The sequence below is a fragment of the Saccopteryx leptura genome, chromosome 2 (assembly GCF_036850995.1).
Source record: "Saccopteryx leptura isolate mSacLep1 chromosome 2, mSacLep1_pri_phased_curated, whole genome shotgun sequence".
NCBI classification, from domain to species: Eukaryota; Metazoa; Chordata; class Mammalia; order Chiroptera; family Emballonuridae; genus Saccopteryx; species Saccopteryx leptura.
In genome coordinates this window covers 214,472,214-214,491,205 of record NC_089504.1, presented here as the reverse complement: position 1 = coordinate 214,491,205, position 18,992 = coordinate 214,472,214, and the positions used below count along the sequence as shown (strand labels likewise).

General features: G+C 41.9%; 1 protein-coding gene across 9 annotated transcripts in view; it reads left to right on the top strand.

Annotated features, from left to right (window-relative positions):
• PCBP3 (poly(rC) binding protein 3) overlaps positions 1 to 18,992 on the top strand; it is a 294,334-nt gene that overhangs the window by 189,646 nt on the left and 85,696 nt on the right. The gene's annotated exons all lie outside the window — the stretch shown is intronic.

Sequence of the window (18,992 nt, the reverse complement as noted above, 5' to 3'; positions counted from 1 at the left end):
GTTTGTGGGGTTTTTTTGTATTTTTCTGAAGCTGGAAATGGGGAGAGACAGTCAGACAGACTCCCGCATGTGCCCGACCGGGATCCACCTGGCATGCCCACCAGGGGGTGATGCTCTGCCCCTCCGGGGTCGTCGCTCTGTTGTGACCAGAGCCACTCTAGCACCTGGGGCAGAGGCCAAGGAGCCATCCCCAGCGCCTGGGCCATCTTTGCTCCAATGGAGCCTTGCTGCGGGAGGGGAAGAGAGAGACAGAGAGGAAGGAGAGGGGGAGGGGTGGAGAAGCAGATGGGCGCTTCTCCTGTGTGCCCTGGCCTGGAATCGAACCGGGACTTCTGCACGCCAGGCCGACACTCTACCACTGAGCCAACCAGCCAGGGCCATGAACGATGTTTTATTTTTAAAAAATGACCAGATTCCCTCTGTTACATCTGTCTAAGACTCACTCTTTTTTTATATAAATAAATTTTTATTAATGTTAATGGGGTGACATCAATAAATCAGGGTACATATATTCAAAGAAAACATGTCCAGGTTATCTTGTTATTCAATTATGTTGCATACCCATCACCCAAAGTCAGATTGTACTCCGTCACCCTCTATCTAGTTTTCTTTGTGCCCCTCCCCCTCCCTTTCCCCTCTCCCTCCTTCCTTCCCGCGCCCTCCCTCTCCCCCACCCCCGGTAACCACCACACTCTTGTCCATGTCTCTTAGTCTCGTTTTTATGTTCCACCAATGTATGGAAGGAATCATGTAGTTCTTGGTTTTTTCTGATTTACTTATTTCACTCCGTATGTTATCAAGATCCCACCATTTTGTTGTAAATGATCCGATGTCATCATTTCTTATGGCTGAGTAGTATTCCATAGTGTATATGTGCCACATCTTCTTTATCCAGTCTTCTATTGAAGGGCTTTTTGGTTGTTTCCATGTCTTGGCCACTGTGAACAATGCTGCAATGAACATGGGGCTACATGTATCTTTACGTATCAATGTTTCTGAGTTTTTCAGGTATATACCCAGCAGAGGGATTGCTGGGTCATAAGGTAGTTCTATTTTCAGTTTTTTGAGGAACCACCATACTTTCCTCCATAATGGTTGTACTACTTTACATTCCCACCAACAGTGAATGAGGGTTCCTTTTTCTCCACAGCCTCTCCAACATTTGCTATTACCTGTCTTGTTGATAATAGCTAATCTTACAGGTGTGAGGTGGTATCTCATTGTAGTTTTGATTTGCATTTCTCTAATAACTAATGAAGCTGAGCATCTTTTCATATATCTGTTGGCCATTTATATTTCTTCCTGAGAGAAGTGTCTGTTCATGTCCTCTTCCCATTTTTTTATTGGATTGTTTGTTTGTTTGTTGTTGAGTTCTATGAGTTCTTAAATAGTTCCTATCCCATTAAAATTTTGGATATTAGGCCCTTATCTGAGCTGTTGTTTGAAAATATCATTTCCCATTTAGTTGGCTTTCTGTTTATTTTGTTGTCAGTTTCTCTTGCTGAGCAAAAACTTTTTAGTCTGATGTAGTCCCATTCATTTATCTTTGCCTTCACTTCTCTTGCCTTTGGAGTCAAATTTATAAAATGCTCTTTAAAACCCAGGTCCGTGAGTTTAGTACCTATGTCTTCTTCTATGTACTTTATTGTTTCAGGTCTTATATTTAGGTCTTTGATCCATTTTGAATTAATTGTAGTACAAGGAGATAAGCTGTAGTCGAGTTTCATTCTTTTGCATGTGGTTTTCCAGTTTTCCCAGCACCATTTATTGAAGAGGCTTTCTTTCCTCCACTGTGTGTTGTTGGCCACTTTATCAAAAATTATTTGACCATATATATGTGGTTTTATTTCTGGATTTTCTATTCTGTTCCATTGGTCTGAGTGTCTGTTTTTCTGCCAATACCATGCTGTTTTGATTGTCGTGGCCCTATAATATAGTTTGAAGTCAGGTATTGTAATGCCCCCACTTTCATTCTTTTTCCTTAGGATTTCTTTGGCTATTCGGGGTTTTTTATAGTTCCATATAAATCTGATGATTTTTGTTTCATTTCTTTAAAAAATGTCATAGGAATTTTGATGGGAATTGCATTAAATTTATAAATTGTTTTGGGTAATATGGCCATTTTGATCATATTTATTCTTCCTATCCAAGAACAAGGAATATTTTTCCATCTCATTGTATCTTTTTCGATTTCCCTTAACAATGCTTTGTAGTTTTCGTTATATAGGTCCTTTACATTCTTTGTTATGTTTATTCCTAGGTCTTTTATTTGTTGTTGTTGCAATCGTGAAGGGGATTATTTTTTTGAGTTTGTTTTCTAATATTTCATTGTTGGCATATAGAAAGGCTATGGACTTTTGTATGTTAATTTTGTATCCTGCGACCTTACTGTTTTGGTTTATTGTTTCTAGTAATCTTTTTGTGGAGTCTTTGGGGTTTTCGATGTATAGGATCATATCATCTGCAAAAATTGATACCTTTACTTCTTCTTTTCCGATATGGATGCCTTTTATTTCTTTGTCTTGTCTGATTGCTCTGGCCAGAACTTCTAGCACCACGTTAAATAAGAGTGGAGACAGTGGACAACCCTGTCTTGTTCCTGATTTAAGGTGGAAAGTCCTCAGTTTTATGCCATTTAATATGGTGTTGGCTGATGGTTTATCATATATGGCCTTTATCATGTTGAGATGTTTTCCTTCTATACCCAATTTTTTGAGTGTCTTAAACAAGACTCGCTCTTGACGCTTGTCTCGGTCACGTGATTCATTTATCCATCCCACCCTAAAGGCCGGTCCTTGAAAATATTTTCTGACATTAAACCAGTCTGTGGCCCAAAAAAGGTTGGGGACCACTGCCCTAGAGAACCAGCTACGCTGTGTCTAGATCTCGGCCCTTCACAGCTGTGAGCTGATACGTGGGCATTGTTGAAGCTCTAAGTTCTGGAAATTTGCTGTTCAGCAGCAGAGAAGCAAAGCCCAGGTGAACCTTGGCGGTACCGTTTGCAGACTCAGCCCAGCAGCACAGAGGAGTGGGGATAGGCCTGGGAGGCAGTGTCACAAAGCCGAGTGACAGCTGTGCTATGTTATGTTTTGTTTTTAAAGGACTAGCTGGTCATCTCAGAGCCATTTTATAATTCATCAAAATATCCCTCCTGATGAGAAGTGCCACCTGCACCACAGTAACTTCCTGCCTGCACTTGCCCCTCTCAGAGTGTTTGGATACATTCCCTCTCATGGCTATTTGTCTGTTTCTACAGAAAAGCCACATGAACTCATCCTATTTTTTCCTAAAAAATTTCTACTTTATTTCATTCCTCTGTCCTTCTAGATGAACATTAGAGTTCTTCTGTCAGATTTTAAAAACCTACTTGGGTTTTGGGTGGCCTCCCATTAAAATTATCCATTTATGTTGGGAGGGATGGTCTTCTAGTTCAGAGACAAGACAGAGCTGTCTTCCTGTGTTCCATCCAAAGCAGTCAGGAAGTTCTGTAAGTTTCTTTTATAGATCTTTCATACTCCTTACTGAAGTTATCCTTGATCATTTTATATTTTGTATTTTTTGTTTCTAGTGTAATTATTACTGGTATATAGTTAAGACATTTATTTTTGCATCTTGAGTTTATAATATGTCATTAACAAATTACGTCCTGTTGGGTCTCGTACGTCAGGATGTTTTAGATAGCAAATCACATTGCAAATAAGTTTAATGCCTTTGTTTTAAGTATCTGTAGTCATAGTTATCTTTAAGCAACTGCTTGGCCCAAATTTTTAGAATAAACATTGAGCAGCAGCCTGTCTTGTCCACGTTTGACCAGCTGTGTGTCTCCTTTCTGCCTTGAAGAAGCTATGGATGCAGCTTCCACATGACCTGCCAGTTTTTAGAGTCAATGAATTATTGACTGTTTTTGTATTCCTTTCTGAAAACCTTTCTTCCTGGCCACACCAACTTGCCCCCACCCCCTGGGAATGCTCCTTTCCTAACTCCATGCACATTCTTTTTTTTGTCCACCATTACATGGTGCAGTGTCTGAAAGCTCAGTTATTCTGCCAGTTCTCCTGGGCTTTCTGCTTGCAGGGATGTGGATGTGGGCACCTCTCTCCCAAGATAAATTCCAGGCCTGACCATTGTCCTCCCACAGTGTCTTCTTGGGTACCCAGCAGGAGTCTGTCCCTGAAACCTCCTATCCTCATGACTGGGGGGTCCCACCAGCCCTCCAGCCCTGTTCCCTTGCCTCTCCTCCCCTTACCACATCACGCATGACCCCAGGGTCCTCAGTGCCCTCCGAGCAGTACCTCCTCATGCATTCAGGGGCTCAACCTGGTTGCAGATTATGCAGGGAAGGCTACAGATCAGGGAGGCAAAGGACAGGTGATTCTTAGAAAATGGGGCAGAGAATACGCCAGAGCCATGGAGGAGGAAATGCCTGGCCAGTACCCACGGAGGGGCCCAGCCTCCCTTACCCCCACCAGCCGCCCTTAATCCCACCAATGAGAAGTAAGACAGGGAAGGGCTTCTTTATAACTTCGCTGGTAAACAAGGTTGAAAATATGGAAGGTCAGCTAACATGCTGGAGAGCCCTCACATGCTGCTGGGGAGCCAGACTGGGACTTCCTGTGGGAGAGCAGCCTGGCAGAGTCCAGGGAGGTGGTGGACTGTCATGTCTCCAGGACTCAGCATTCCCACTCCCTGGATTACACACCAGAAAAGCCAGGCATGTATGTACAAGGCGACATACCTGAGCAGGTTCCTGTGTGAATATTCAGAAATGCCAAGTTTACATGGGACTGGATACAGCACATTCCCTTATCTACAGTTTCTTTCTGCTATTCCAGTTACCTGTTGTTACCCAAAGTCAGCCACAGTCCAAACATATTAAGTGGAAAATTCCAGAAATAAACAATTCATAAATTTTAAGTTTCATGCCATTCTGAACAGCATGTTGAAATCTCACATTGTTCACTGCGTTTCACCCGGGATGTGAATCATCCCTTTGTCCTGCGTCTCTATGTTGTACACCAGCAGTCTCTGTTATTGGGTCGGCTGTTCATGGGGCTTATGTTCAAGTCACCCTTATTTTATTTAATAACTGCTGAAAGCACAAGAGTAGTGATGCTATCAATTTGGAGATGCCAAAGAGTCACCGTAAAGTACTTCCCCTTCAGTGAAAAGGTAATGCTTTCAACCTAATAAAGAAAAAAAGCTGGTTCTGAGGTTGCTGAGATATGTGGTAAGTCTCTTCCATCCATGAAATTGTAAAGAAAGAAAATGAAACTCGTGTTAGTTTTGCTGTTGCACCTCAAACTGCAAAAGTTATGGCCACAGTGTGTGATAAATGCTAAGTTAAGATGAAAAAGGGTTAAATTTGTGGGTAGGAGACATGAACCAAAAACATTCATATTTATGGCAATGTACTGTTCCAGAAAGCATTGCGCTTCTACAAGGACTTTAGCATGGCATCCCCGAAACCGAAAACACCAAGCCATTTACTACAAGTGAAGGGTGGTCACACAGGCTCAGAAGTAGGTGCGGACTGGAAAATTACTAGAGAGTCCACATTTACGATAATCAAAACAGCATGGTATTGGCAGAAAAATAGACACTCAGACCAATGGAACAGAATAGAAAGCCCAGAAATAAAACCACATATATATGGTCAAATAATCTTTGATAAAGGGGCCAACAACACACAATGGAGAAAAGAAAGCCTCTTCAACAAATGGTGTTGGGAAAACTGGAAAGCCACATGCAAAAGAATGAAACTCGACTACAGCCTGTCCCCGTGTACTAAAATTAATTCAAAATGGATCAAAGACCTAAATATAAGACCTGAAACAATAAAGTACATAGAAGAAGACATAGGTACTAAACTGATGGACCTGGGTTTTAAAGAACATTTTATGAACTTGACTCCAATGGCAAGAGAAGTGAAGGCAAAGATAAATGAATGGGACTACATCAGAATAAAAAGTTTTTGCTCAGCAAGAGAAACTGATATAAAAATAAACAGACAGCCAACTAAATGGGAAATGATATTTTCAAACAACAGCTCAGATAAGGGCCTAATTTCCAAAATTTACAAAGAACTCATAAAACTCAACAACAAACAAACAAACAATCCAATAAAAAAATGGGAAGAGGACATGAACAGACACTTCTCCCAGGAAGAGATACAAATGGCCAACAGATATATGAAAAGATGCTCAGCTTCATTAGTTATTAGAGAAATGCAAATCAAAACTACAATGAGATACCACCTCACCCCTGTTAGATTAGCTATTATCAACAAGACGGGTAATAGCAAATGTTGGAGAGGCTGCGGAGAAAAGGGAACCCTCATTCACTGTTGGTGGGACTGTAAAATAGTACAACCATTATGGAGGAAAGTATGGTGGTTCCTCAAAAAACTGAAAATAGAACTACCTTATGACCCAGCAATCCCTCTACTGGGTATATACCCCAAAACCTCAGAAACATTGATACGTAAAGACACATGTAGCCCCATGTTCATTGCAGCACTGTTCACAGTGGCCAAGACATGGAAACAACCAAAAAGCCCTTCAATAGAAGACTGGAGGAGAGACAAGATGGCGCTGGAGTAGGCGGACGTACCAGCATCTACCTCCCAGAACCAAAGCGGATTAAAAACTAATTTTATGAACTATCAGCTGGAAAAACCAACTTTGGACTAAACTAAAAGGACTCTTCAACCAAGGAATGCTGAAGAAGCCACACAGAGACTGGTAGGAAACGCGGACAGGGCTGCCCAGCTTCTCGGAGCGAACGGCAGCAGGGAGAGGCTCGTGTGGCGGGAAGTGAGTTTAGCAGAGGGGAAAAGATCCTGAGCCCCAGGAACAAAGCCCCAGCCTGCAGACCCAGAGCCCAGAAGAAGCGTAAGGACAGTATTTAGCTGGAAACAAGTCAGGATACTATTTGAGAGAGAGTCTGATTTCTCAGACCCAGGATCCTTCTTAAAGGGACCGCGCATAACATCTCTCTCACAAACACTAACCCGGGGCTCCTGGGAACGGAAGGAGAGGGGAGAGAACCACAGTAACAGGAAGAGAGTGCAATCTAGGAGGCATAGGGAGAAACATTTTGGGAGATAGCCACCCTGACCCCTGGGACGAGTCACTCCCCAAAGCTGAAGTGAATATTTTCCCCGGAAACAGCAATACCAGAAAGGGGAAGCAGGAGAGCAGCCAAACAAACTCCCCCGCAGCATTCAGAGCAGAGTAGCATAGAAGGAGGAAGCTTTCAGGTCTACAGTAGTGAATCTTGGGGTCCGAGCTGCAACGCCCCCACCCACGCGCTGAGGGCGCACTGGAGAGCGGGCGGCAGCGGGAGACAAAAGCACGGTTCTGCTGGCAGGGGCGGAATCCGGCTGGCCACCAGTGGGCTCAGGTGTGAGCTCAATCTTGCCCAGCTAGGGAGAAGGGGGCGTGCAAAAGCGGCCAAGCTCAGCTGCCGGCAGCCTGTAATCCAGCCTCCGGGAGAAGGGCGGGAAACCTGGAAAGGGTAGAAACCAGCCCCGGAGCAAGGGTAGAGGAGCACATCCCTGCCCCGCCCGTGCAACCCAGGCTTGCAGTCTGACTTGGTAGCCGGCTCCTCCCGCGGGGGTGGAGCCAAAAACCCAGAAGAGGCGGAGTTCTGCTACGGAGCTGAGCTTGGGCCCTGCCCAACAGTAGAGCCAAGGCTAGCAGCTGTTCCTTGAGTGGGATCACCCTGCAAAGGCAGGGCGAAAGCTCGGAAACAGGCGGAGACCCGCAGCTGAACAAAGGTGCTCGCCAGTGCCCTCAGGAACGAGCATAACGTCACACACAGGGGCGGGGCAAAGGCCAAGGCCACCAATCCTTGTGCACCCAAGCACGTGATCACAGCCACTCCCATGAAGAGAAAATGCGGAGGCAGAGAAATACAACACAAATAAACCAAGAGAAATCCCCAGAAAAGGACCTAAGTGAATCAGATATAACCAAATTACCAGATGCAGAGTTTAAAATAACGATTGTTAGGATGCTCAAAGATATTAGAACCACCATAGATGGCCATTATGAAGACCTAAATAAAGAGATAACAAATATAAAAAAGGACATTGAAATAATAAAAAAGAATCAGACAGAAATGACAAATACAATATCTGAAATAAAGAATACAATGGAAGGAATTAAAAGCAGGATGGATGAAGCAGAGAATCGAATCAGTGAGTTAGAGGACACAATAAATAAAGGCACGGAAGCAGAGCAGAAAAAAGAAAAGAGACTCAAAAAGTCTGAGGAAACTCTAAGAGAGCTCTGTGACAACATGAAGAGAAATAACATCCGCATCATAGGGGTTCCTGAAGAAGAAGAGAAAGAACAAGGGATAGAGACTTTGTTCAAACATATTATAGCGGAAAACTTCCCCCAGTTAAGGCAGGAAAACATTTCACATGTTCAGGAAGCACAGAGAACTCCATTAAGGAGAAACCCAAAGAAACCAACACCAAGACACATCATAATTAAATTACCAAAGCTAAATGATAAAGAGAAAATATTAAAAGCTGCTAGAGAAAAAAAGACTATCACCTACAAAGGAGCCCCCATAAGGATGACTTCTGACTTCTCAACAGAAACACTTGAGGCCAGAAGGGAATGGCAAGAAATATTCAAAGTAATGCAGAACAAGAACCTACAACCAAGACTACTTTATCCAGCAAGGCTATCATTTAAAATTGAAGGAGAAATAAAAAGCTTTACAGACAAAAAAAAAACCTCAAGGATTTCACTGCAACCAAACCAAGGCTGCAAGAAATGCTAAGGGACCTGTTGTAAACAGATCAAAGGAAAAAAAGAATATAGCAAAAGAGAAAAACAGTATTAAAGAAAAAAAATGGCAAGAAACAATTACATATCAGTAATAACCTTAAATGTTAATGGATTAAATGATCCAATCAAGAGACATAGGGTAGCTGCGTGGATAAGAAAACAGGACCCATGCATATGCTGTCTACAAGAGACACACCTTAAATCAAAACATGCACACAGACTGAAGATAAAAGGATGGAAAAAAATATTTCACGCAAATGGAAATGAAAAAAAAGCTGGGGTAGCAATACTTATATCAGACAAAATGGACTTTAGAACAAAGACCATAGTTAGAGATAAAGAAGGTCACTACATAATGATAAAGGGAGCAATCCAAAAGGAAGATATAACCATTATAAATATCTATGCACCTAATACAGGAGCACCTAAATATATAAAGCAGACTTTGATAGACTTAAAGGGTGAGATCAACAGCAATACTATAATAGTAGGAGATTTCAATACCCCATTAACATCATTAGATAGATCCTCAAGAAAGAAAATTAACAAAGAAACAGCAGACTTAAAGGACATACTAGATCAACTTGATTTAATAGATATCTTCAGAACCTTTCACCCTAAAACAGCAGAATATACATTCTTTTCAAGCGCTCATGGTACATTCTCTAGAATAGACCACATGTTAGGGCACAAAAGCGGGCTCAACAAATTTAAGAAGATTGAAATCATATCGAGCACTTTCTCTGATCACAATGGCATTAAACTAGAAATCAACCACAATAGAAAAATTGAAAAACATTCAAACACTTGGAAACTAAATAGTACATTATTAAACAATGAATGGGTTAACATGGAGATCAAAGAAGAAATTAAAAAATTCCTAGAAACAAACGATAATGAGCATACATCAACTCAAAATTTATGGGACACAGCAAAAGCAGTCCTGAGAGGGAAGTTTATAGCATTACAGGCATACCTCAAGAAGCTAGAAAAAGCTCAAATAAACAACTTAACCCTGCATCTAAAAGAACTAGAAAAAGAACAGCAAGTAAAGCCCAGAGCTAGTAGAAGGAAGGAAATAATAAAGATCAGAGCAGAAATAAATGACATAGAGGCTAAAGAAACAATACAGAGGATCAATGAAACCAGGAGCTGGTTCTTTGAAAAGGTAAACAAGATTGATGAACCTTTAACAAGACTCACCAAGAAAAAAAGAGAGAGGACTCAAATAAATAAAATTAGAAACGAGAGTGGAGAAATAACAACTGACACAACAGAAATACAAAATATTGTAAGAAAATACTATGAAGAACTGTACGCCAAAAAACTAGACAACCTAGATGAAATGGACAAATTCCTTGAATCATATAATCTTCCAAAAATCAATCTGGAAGAATCAGAAAACCTAAACAGACCAATTACAACAAATGAGATTGAAACAGCTATCAAAAAACTCCCAAAAAAGAAAAGTCCTGGGCCTGATGGCTTCACAAGTGAATTCTACCAAATATTCAAAGAAGAACTAACTCCTATCCTTCTCAAGCTATTTCAAAAAATTCAAGAAGAAGGAAGACTTCCAAACTCCTTTTATGAGGCGAGCATAATTCTGATTCCAAAACCAGGCAAAGACAACACAAAAAAAGAAAATTATAGGCCAATATCCCTGATGAACTTAGATGCAAAAATCCTCAATAAAATATTAGCAAACCGGATCCAGCAATATATAGAAAAAATCATACACCATGATCAAGTAGGATTTATTCTTGGGAGGCAAGGCTGGTACAACATTCGCAAATCAATCAACGTGATTCATCACATAAACAAAAGAAAGGAGAAAAACCACATGATAATTTCAATAGATGCAGAAAAAGCATTTGATAAAGTCCAGCACCCATTCATGATCAAAACTCTCAGCAAAGTGGGAATACAGGGAACATACCTCAACATGATAAAGGCCATCTATGACAAACCCACAGCCAACATCATACTCAATGGGCAAAAATTAAAAGCAATCCCCTTAAGATCAGGAACAAGGCAGGGGTGCCCCCTTTCACCACTCTTATTCAACATAGTTCTGGAAGTCCTCGCCACAGCAATCAGACAAGGAAAAGAAATAAAAGGCATCCAAATTGGAAAAGAAGAAGTAAAACTATCATTATTTGCAGATGACATAATATTGTATATAGAAAACCCTAAAGTCTCCGTCAAAAAACTACTAGACCTGATAAAAGAATTTGGCAAGGTGGCAGGATATAAAATCAATACTCAGAAATCAGAGGCATTTTTATACACTAATAATGAACTGTCAGAAAGAGAAATCAGGGAATCAATCCCCTTTACCATTGCAACCAAAAAAATAAAGTACCTAGGAATAAATCTAACTAAGGAGATTAAAGACTTGTACTCGGAAAATTATAAAACATTGATAAAAGAAATCAGGGAAGATACGAATAAGTGGAGGCATATACCGTGCGCATGGTTAGGAAGAATAAACATCATTAAAATGTCTATATTACCCAAAGCAATTTATAAATTCAATGCAATACCAATGAAAATACCAATGACTTACTTCAAAGACATAGAACACATATTCCAAAAATTTATATGGAACCAAAAAAGAACACGAATAGCCTCAGCAATCCTGAAAAGGAAGAAAAAAGCGGGAGGTATCACACTTCCAGATATCAAGTTATATTATAAGGCCATTGTACTCAAAACAGCATGGTACTGGCATAAGAACAGGCATATAGATCAATGGAACAGAACAGAGAACTCAGAAATAAACCCACAGCTCTATGGACAACTGATATTTGACAAAGGAGGTAAGACAATTCAATGGAGTAAAGACAGCCTCTTCAACAAATGGTGTTGGGAAAATTGGACAGCTACCTGCAAAAAAATGAAACTAGACCACCAACTTACACCACTCACAAAAATAAACTCAAAATGGATAAAAGACTTGAATGTAAGCCATGAAACCATAAGCATCTTAGAAGAAAACATAGGCAGTAAGCTCTCTGACATCTCTCGCAGCAATATATTTGCTGATTTGTCTCCACAGGCAAGTGAAATAAAAGACAGGATAAACAAATGGGACTTTATCAAACTAAAAAGCTTCTGCACAGCTAAAGACAATAAGAACAGAATAAAAAGACAAACTACACAATGGGAGAATATATTTGACATAGCGTCTGATAAGGGGTTAATAACCAAAATTTATAAAGAACTTCTAAAACTTAATACCAGGAAGACAAACAATCCAATCCAAAAATGGGCAAAAGAAATGAATAGACACTTCTCCAAAGAGGACACACAGATGGCCAATAGGCATATGAAAAAATGTTCAACATCACTAATGATTAGAGAAATGCAAATTAAAACCACAATGAGATATCACCTCACACCAGTCAGAATGGCGCTCATCAACAAAACAACACAGAATAAGTGTTGGCGAGGATGTGGAGAAAAGGGAACCCTCCTGCACTGCTGGTGGGAATGCATACTGGTGCAGCCACTGTGGAAAACAGTATGGAGGTTCCTCAAGAAATTAAAAATCGAACTGCCTTTTGACCCAGCTATACCACTGTTAGGAATATACCCCAAGAACACCATAGCACTGTTTGAAAAGAAGAAATGCACCCCCATGTTTATGGCAGCATTGTTCACAATAGCAAAGATTTGGAAACAGCCCAAGTGTCCATCAGAGGACGAGTGGATTAAAAAGCTTTGGTATATATATACTATGGAATACTACTCAGCCATAAGAAATGATGACATAGGATCTTTTACAACAACATGGATGGGCCTTGATAACATTATACTGAGTGAAAGAAGTAAATCAGAAAAAACTAAGAACTATACGTTTCCATACATAGGTGGGACATAAAGATGAGACTCAGAGACATGAACAACAGTGTTGGGGTTACAGGGTGGAGGGAGGAGAGGGAGGGGGTTGGGGGAGGGGAGGGGCACAAAGATCATGGCTTTTCAGCATTTGCCATATTCCCCGCTTAATCTATAGAGAGACAGCAAATATTTACATATGGTGTTCCCACTATAAAGACTGCTGTCTTAGGGACAAATGCTGATAAACTATTTCAGCAGTTCCTCCTTCTTCAAAGACTTATATGTCAACATAGAGCTCCATGTTTCATAGGACATACTCAAGCTCACTCCATGCTCCCTGGAGCTTAAGCACAAGGGAATGCCCCCCCCCTTTTTTTGAGTATTTTTTCTTTTATTTATTTATTTTTTGTATATTTCTGAGGATGGGGATGGGGAGGCAGTCGGACAGACTCCTGCATGCGCCTGACTGGGATCCACCTGGCATGCCTACTGGGGGGAATGCTCTGCCCATCTGGGGTGTTGCTCTGTTGGGACCGGAGCCATTCTGGTGACTGGGGCGGAGGTCATGGGGCCATCCTTAGTGCCCAGGGTGGATTTGCTCCAGTGGAGCCTTGGCTGTGGGCGGGGGGAGGGAGGCGAACGGGAGGGAGAGGGGGAGGGGTGGAGAGGTAGATGGGCGCTTCTCCTGTGTGTTCTGGCCGGGAATCGAACCCGGGAATCCTGCACACAGGCCAATGACTCCGACGGGTCTACCATATCATGCTTTTTACTTAAAAAAAAAAAAAAATTACATTTCTTTTGAACAGGAGACACCAAATCTTTTTCGCCTGCAAACTACTACCTTCTTTATTAGATCTAGCTATTAACACTGTTCTGTCTTTTTTCCAAATAGCTCCAGATATATGGAAAAGATTTATATAGGCAGATGGGGATCCTCAAACCCCTCAGCGAGATCTTCTGAGAATGGCTTTTAAGATACCTAGAGGCAGAAAAAGCCCAATAGAGATCAGGGGAACTACCAGCTTTTAGGATACACCCTTAAAGGCTCCAACACCCCAAAGGAGTCTCATAGGATGCCATCTGGGTCCTGCTTTAATAGTGGAAAGGAAGGTCATTGAGCTAAAGCCTGCCAGGCTTACACACCGCTGCTGTGAGGAAACAGGGACACTGGAAGGTGGGCTTCCCCCTCGCTCCTCTAAGGGAGGGTTCAGTCTCTTCCAGCCCTGCTCCAGCCACCTATGACCTAACCTTGCCCAGAAATCTGGGGTTTGCCACTGAAGGCTGAAGGTGCCCAGGGCCGTGGGCCCCATCTACGATACTGGGGACGAGCCTAGGGTATTTCTTCCAAGAAGCAGGTAAACTGATCTCATTCACACAAGGGCCACTTAAGTATATTTTGCCTGAATAGTCAGGTTTTTTATTCTTCCCTCAAAGATCTCTGTTGTGGGTGTTGATAGTCCTATTTTCTGCTGCTTTGCTTAATATATAGTGTTTCCTTTATCCCTCCTACCTCAATGCCCCACTCATATTTCAGGCTGGGACCTACTCCTAATTTAGAGCTCTCTTTCCTCCTTTTGCCAACTTGTATTATGAATTTACCTTTGCCACCCAGCTTAGTGTATCCCAAGGTTCTCTTTACCAGGCCACAGTCACAGAGCTCCAGGGAAAAGCAACCTGGTCTCATCTCTCCAGGCAGAGGAGAAGAGAAGCTCCATATCCACGCATGCTGCAAATGGCTTTTTCCAGTCTACCTGAATCATTACCAGCTAGAAGCAGCGGTCATTGGGACTTGGACATGAGCTGCAAAGTATAGAATGGTGACAACAATTCCAGTGCCATGCGGACTTTTCCTGTGGGGAACTTTCCTGGACTCCGGCTCCCTGTGACAGCTCCTAACAGACTGAACTGTGGTTGGGGTGCATTTTTCAGGGATTTGGCATGGTGATGGGGCCATCTTAGACTTGGGGAACATGTTAAGGACACTACTCTTTTAGGGATTCTTGCTGTATGGGCCAAGAGTTTGCTTAAAGGCTTTTAATCACTGTAAAAAAAATAGAGGACTGGATGAAGAAGATAGGGCACATATACACCATGGTATATTATTCAGCTAGGAGAAATGGTGACATCGGATCACTTATAGCGGAATGGTGGACTCTTGGTAGCATTGTGCGGGGTGAAATAAGCGAATCAGAAAAAAACAGGAACTGCAGGATTCCATACATTGGGGGGACATAAAAGCGAGACTAGGAGGCATGGACAGGAGTGTGGTGGCTATGGGGGGTGGGGGGAGGGAAGGAGGGAGAGGGGGAGGGGGAGGGGTACAGAGAGAACTGGATGGAGGGTGGCGGAGGATGATCTCTTTTCAGGTGATGGGTATGCAACAGAACTAAATGACAAGATAACCTGGAAATGTTTTCTTTGAATGTATGTACCCTGATTTATTGATGTCACCCCATTAAAATAAAAATTTATTATAAAAAAAAAAAAAAAAAAAGACTGGATAAAGAAGATGTGGCACATATACACTATGGAATACTACTCAGCCATAAGAAATGATGACATCAGATCATTTACAGCAAAATGGTGGGATCTTGATAACATTATACGGAGTGAAATAAGTAAATCAGAAAAAAACAAGAACTACATGATTCCATACATTCGTGGAACATAAAAACGAGACTAAGAGACATGGACAAGAGTGTGGTGGTTACCAGGGGTGGGGGGAGGGAGGACATAGGAGGGAGGGAGGGAGAGAGTTAGGGGGAGGGGGAGGGGCACAGAGAACTAGATAGAGGGTGACGGAGGACAATCTGACTATGGGCGAGGGGTATGCAACATAATTTAATGACAAGATAACCTAGACATGTTTTCTTTGAATATATGTACCCTGATTTATTAATGTCATCCCATTAACATTAATAAAAATTTATTAAAAAAAAAAAAAGAGAAAGTCCACATTTGCATAACTTTATTACAGTATATTATTATTATTCTATTTTATTATTTGTTACTGTTGTTAATCTCTTACTGTGCCTAATTTATAAATGCTCCTTCATCATAGGAATGTGTGTATAGGAGAAAACCTAGTACATGCAGGGTTTGGTGCTACCCTCAGTTTCACCCCCAGGGGGGTCTGTGGTGAGGGAGAATGAATGTAAATACACCTCTGGTGGATTGACGAGTTATGGTTGATTCATGTGTATCCACACAGATAAGTCTTGAATGTGAACAACAGAGGGACATGTGTAGTGTTATGCCATTGATGCTGTCTTTCTGAACACTTGACATGACAAGGACATCCTGTAAGAAGCTCATGCATCATGGAGAAGTGCAGTTGCGCAGGGGAACGCCCACTTCTGGTGGCACGGCCTGGGGCACAAGAGCAGAGGAGAGGCTACTGGGCTGTTGTTCTTTGTTATTCATTTAAAAATAAGCTGAAGAAAATATAGCACAGTGTTAACATTTGTTAATACACTGGTGTCTCATAGCTTTTAGTGTCTCTAGGTTTGAAATAGTTTGTAGTGAGAAATCAAACTTATTTTTTCAAATTGTAAATCCAGTGACCCCTCTCATGGAGGGAGCTTTGTCTTCAAACCTGACCTTCAGCGTACATCCTGGCCCTGTGTGTTGTTAGGGTTGAGGGTCAGAATTCAGGCGGCGCTTTGGATCCCACAGGGGATATGGGGCCCCATCCTGGACTAAGATATGGACCATCACCATGCTTGTGGACTCAGGAGAAGTCACCAGGAGCTCTCTGCAGGCCCTTCCCAGCCAGGCCTGGGCTGCCTCTCTCCCAAGTCCCCTTTACCTGGCCTAAAAGTGTGCGAGTCACTGAACTGACTGGACCCTCCTCCCTGAGCTCTTCCCTTCCTCAGTGTCCAGTTGGAATCAGGGATCTCCAGAAGATATCTCTGAGAAGGTTACCATTGGGGGTCCAGTGGGAGAATCTGCTTCCTTGTCTTTCCAGTGTATAAAGGTGTCCCACATTCCCCAGATCATGGCGCCTTCCCCTGCTTCCCACCTTGGCCAGGTTGCATGTCTCTCCGACCCTCTATCCCTCACCTTTTTCTCTTTAACTCAGCTCAGACAGGTTCCACACCCTAAAGTACTTCTGTGATTATATTGGGCCCACTGGATAATCCAGGATAATCTCCCGTCTCAGGGTTTATAAACTTGATCACATCTGCAGAGTCCATTTGCCAGGTGAGGTCACATGTTAATAGGCTCCAGGGACTAGGGCAGGGGCATCTTTGGGGCAAGGGCATCACTGTGCCTGCCACATCTGCCTTCTTTACTTGGGACTAAATTTGCTCTACTTTCTCTAGCTTAAGGTAGAAGTTTTTGTCATTGATTTTAGACCTTTCTTCTTTTCTAATACAGCTCTACATTTTTCATCAACTCTGCTTTGGCTACATCCCACAGATGCTGATGTTGTTTTTTAAAGTCACTTTATTATCAAAAGTTCTAATTTCTCTTACAGTTTATTTCTTTGACCTGTGAGTTGTTCGGAATGTGTTGCTTAATTCTCAGATATTTGGGAAGTTCATGCTATCTTTTTGTTAGTTATTTTTTATTTAATTCTGTGGTTGCCACAGATATACCTTGTGTGACTTCAGTTTTTCTAAACATTGTGCCATTTTCTGGGCAAGGAGAATATTGCAGTATGCAGCCTTTTCAGATTGGGTTTTGTTATTTAATATTACTTCATGTTACCTCGTGACTTCTCATAACTTGATGGCTCATTTCTCTTTGTCACTGAAAGTATTCCATTGTCTAGATGAGCCACAGGATTTACTTTCCAGCACATTTCATGGAAATAGTTCTAGGAGCTATGAACACCTCTGCTACCCAGATTGTAGTCTACAAAGGTGCAGGTTTCTTGGAGAAGTGGTTTATTATACAAACAAGTAAATGTGCAAGATGGGCCTGAAACATCTGGTTTGGAGTAAAGGGAAGGAAACTCACAAGACTAATGAGGTAATTTCAAAATCACACATGGGGCACCTCTGAAAGGCTCTGGGTGCCAGAGATGTAACATCATGAACATAAAAGGAACTGCAATGGATTGAAATATAGCAAATACATAATAATCTATGAGTCACAGTGAATCTGAATCACAAGAATAGAAATGTCATTCTTCTCTGGAGGTTGTTAGGCAAAACCTACTCAGTGTTTTAATCATCAGTAAATAATAATGAAAGAATCCAGCAGGCATCTATCTTTTGCTATGGAGACCATATTTCAAAAAATGTATTAAATAGCAGATGCAGTAAAGTTTTTACTTACATCTTATTGTTTCAGAGAGACCACCAGACCCACTGTTAACCACGGCACCAAGAGAGGGGGCCAACCCAGGCTCTGTTTTGTCTTGTGCTCTGACCTCGTGGGAAAGTCACAGCCCAGCACCAAGTAGGGATAGACACAAACCTCCAGAGCTAGCTGCTCGTTTACAGAAATTCAAATCCAGCGGCTATACCAAGATATCATGAACAGGCACTCAGCCAAGTGCAGAATTTGGAAGATTCTAAAATGACTTGTATGTTCAACAAATCAAATGCATGTAAAAAGAAAAAGGGCAGCTATAGAGTAAAATATTAGATATCATAAGAAAGGTCATTTTGTAAACCTGATTTGGATTATTACTGAATGAGCAACTGTGAAAAGACAGAGACCATTGGAAATTTGAATATATACCGGGTATTGGGTTACATTAAAGAATTTTTTGTTGTTGTTATATGTGAGAACTGCATGGTAGTTATGAGAAATATTCTTAGGTTGTATGTGTACTGGAGTATTTATTGGTGAAATACATGCCATCTGAAGCTGAAATTGCCTACCCAGCTAGCCAGGCGGGACTCAGACTCACCCCTCGGTTCAGGTCGGCTCTGCATTCATTCTGGACCTGGGCTGAAGGGGCAGCAACACGCTTCTCTTCTGCTGGGTCACAGGAAAACACAGGGCGAGCCACCTGGCAGGAGTCTTTGGGGCCTTTGTCTTGCCTCCTCTGTCCATTAAAGTCCTACCATCCCAAATAAGTCACCTGACCGTGTAGGATTGGAGGTGCTGAATGGTTAGTCCCCTCCCTGGAGTCATGGTTGTGCTGCATGTGATTTCCATGGGCAGAGGGAGAGAGTTGGGCAACGAAGTGTCATATCAGAGAAGAAACAAGGATGTATGAGGTGATACTAAGTTGAACGCAAGACTGCACACTTGCACACTTTGATGACCGTGTTACGTTGTTAGAAACACAATGGGGTGTTAGGCTAGCGATGCTGCATTCATTTTGCCTTTTCTTTCTGATCCATCTGGCCATGCATGTTTTAATGCTTGCTCTTCTGTGGA